Here is a 3,139-nt window from a genome sequence, read left to right on the forward strand (position 1 = left end):
CAGAACTGGCTTTGACAAGCACTGTGGCATTTGGACAAGAACAAACTGGGAGGAGGGTAGAGAGTATGGTGCAGCGGTGAATGAATGGAAACCCAAAATCTCTGTAAATGTTTATTAAAATTAATAAAATATAATTATAGAAAAAAAATAAAAAGAACACATTCACAACAATAAAGCTAATAGGAAAATTAAAAAAGAAAAAGAAGACATAATTCAAGTTAACAAATAAGTATGAACCGTTGTTTCTAGCTGAAGCCACAACTCCAATTTCTCCTCTGCTATACACAGCCCAGATTAGGGTAACTAACTAAGCCTTCTCTACCTTTTCTTTTCCAGAAGGATTTTTATCAAAACTTTAATTAAGATTCCAAGTACTCCAGGAAGATGTACAAGTTAATAAGAAGTCAATGTGTGGGTCTCAACTCATCCACTTAGAGAAAATTCAGGAGCTGACATGAAGAAGACACAGATTTTCACTGAGAAAGTGGGAGCTGGAAAGAAAATGAGAAAGCACACAAAATGAAAAGAAAATATCAGTTCTTCCCACTAGTTGTATGATAGTATCTTTGAGTCAGACATTCAGGCTCTTAGTCTATTATCTTAAAAATAAAGACAGACTAAGACTGGGAGTCCTGACTACTACGGTTGTTATGAGAATTCAGCATCTTTTCTCCAGAGTTCCTGTTACTATGCAGAGCAGATTAGATGCTCTTCTCAACTTGTTTTTTTATTCTCTGTATCAGCCCTATTGGCTTCTTTAGAAACATACTTAAGTCAGCTGTTTTGGACTCTAATGCCACCCAACAAAAGTGCCCAACGTAGAGGCCACAAATACCAAGAATCCTGATATTACCCAGGCAGATGCAAATCCAACATGTCAATAGAGCTTACCATCTAAGTAGATAGCTGAGAGAAGGGTTCATTCAGCTGAGCAGGCGTGCAGTGTAGCTATATCTGAAGAACAACCCTCTAAATCCATTCACAGTTTGAGGGGAGAGATTGTCTCAGATTCAGTTACTATGAAAAGATGATTTTATTCACACCCATGTTGGTTATGAAATTCAGCCTGAGCTCTGGACTGGGGTCAGACTGATAACAAAGAACACCTACCACTAACACAAATAAAAATTAAACTTTATCTTTTGACAATATTATCTTCGATTTGGTTTCTTCTTCTTCCAATATATTACTAAAGGAGTTGATTTAAAAATACAATACACAAGTTCTTCAAACCAGAGGCTAATACAGGACAAGTAGCAAAGGCTGGGGAAAAGTTTGTCTTTTTTGATCCTGGGTACCTCTAGCAAGAACAGGGAGTCATCAATGGACTGGCTTGGCAGAGCCCTGTTCCAATTACCATCCAATACAAGACACAAAATCCCTGAGTGATATAAACAGTCAAAGCTCTAACCCGCTCATCACATTTTGGATATTGGAGTTAACACAGAGAAAACTCATAAGGAAAGTCTGGCAACCTATTTTACAACACATCAGGCACTGAAAATTCTATGTAGCATGGTTCTACTCACATGAGGTTTTCATGAGATGGGGGTTATGCAAAAGTATCTGGCATTGCTACACAGGACTGAGACACATGACAGGGTATTTGTTGGGAGAATGTACCCTAGTAGATAGGCAAGGGAATAGAAATGAATATCATGATTAATGAATTTCAGGAAAGTGGTTATATCAAAAAGAGAATAGTGAAAATGAAATAATGACAAGAAAAATAACAATACTACCACCAACAAGGATAATAATGGTAATTATATTGAAAAGAAAGAATGAGTGCATCCTTACCATCAAACCCAGAGGTCTGATGTTACACAAAAGATCAAGGGACTTATGGGATGATATTGAAGATATAATCCATATAGAGAGCAAAAGACTACAAACACAAAGGAAGAAATTACCAAAATGGGTGTCAGAAGAGACTCTGAAAATTTCACCAGAGCCTTGAGAAGCCAAAACAAAGAGGAGAAACACAGAAGAGGTGAACAGAATATTTCAAATGGCAGTTCTAGAAGATAAAGTGGAACTGAATAATAAAAAGAGATTGAGAGAGGCTATGGGCAAAATCTTGAATGATCCAGGAAGTATCAAAAGAAGATAGAAGAAATAAACAAAGTGACTATATCAAAAGAACTGGTTAATAAAGAAAAAAAATTCAAGGGCGTACCATATAAACAAAACACAATGGTAATGAAGTAAAAAAGTTCGAGTTGCACTAAGACATTGGCAAAAAATAAGGCCCTGGAAATTAAAGGAATACCAACCGATATGTTCCAACTAACAGAAGCAACCAGTTTAAACTTGCTCACCAGTTTATACTAGGAAATTTGGAGGACAGTTACTTGATCAAGTGACTAAAAATATCCATATTTGTTCCTTTTCCCAATATAGGTGGTCCAATAGAATGTGGAAATTATCAAATAATATCATTGCTATCACAAACAAGCAAAATACTGCTGAAGATCATTCAAAAATAATTAGAACAGTACCTTGACAGTGAAATGACAGAAATTCAAGCTGTATTTAGAAGAAGCTCTGGCACCAAAGATATCATTATTGATATGGCTGAAAGTAGAGCCCATCAGAAGAATGTCTACATGTGTTTTATTGATTATGGAAGGGCATTTGACTCTGGGAATCATAGCATACTATGGCAGATATTGATGGGAATCCTATAACACTTCATTGCACTCATACAAAATGTATACCTAGACAAAGAAGCTTGTGTCCAACAGAGGAATGGAACATTTGTGGTTTAAAAACAGAAAAGATTTGTGTCAAGATTGTAATCCACTGAACAAAAAAGTAATTTGCATTCTTCTTGAGCACATCATACATTCTCCAGCATTGGCTATGTATTATGAATCAAAGCAAGCCTAAATAAATTAAAAAGCCATGAAATATTGCATAACATCTTCTCAGACACAATACCAATATAAAACTAGACATTAAATACAAAAACATTAAGCAGGAGAACATTTACCTGGAAACTGAATAACTCCTTCCTGCTTGATCACTACTGGCTTATACAAGAAATAAAAAATGAAGGAAAGTGTAGTAGGATTTGAAATCAGGGAGTGAGATACCTTCTACTGTTCTTCTATTCTTAAGGAGTGCTTTGCTTATT

Source organism: Elephantulus edwardii, unplaced genomic scaffold, assembly GCF_000299155.1.
Source record: "Elephantulus edwardii isolate Elephantulus edwardi_28Jun2011 unplaced genomic scaffold, EleEdw1.0 scaffold00432, whole genome shotgun sequence".
In the NCBI taxonomy this organism is placed as follows: Eukaryota; Metazoa; Chordata; class Mammalia; order Macroscelidea; family Macroscelididae; genus Elephantulus; species Elephantulus edwardii.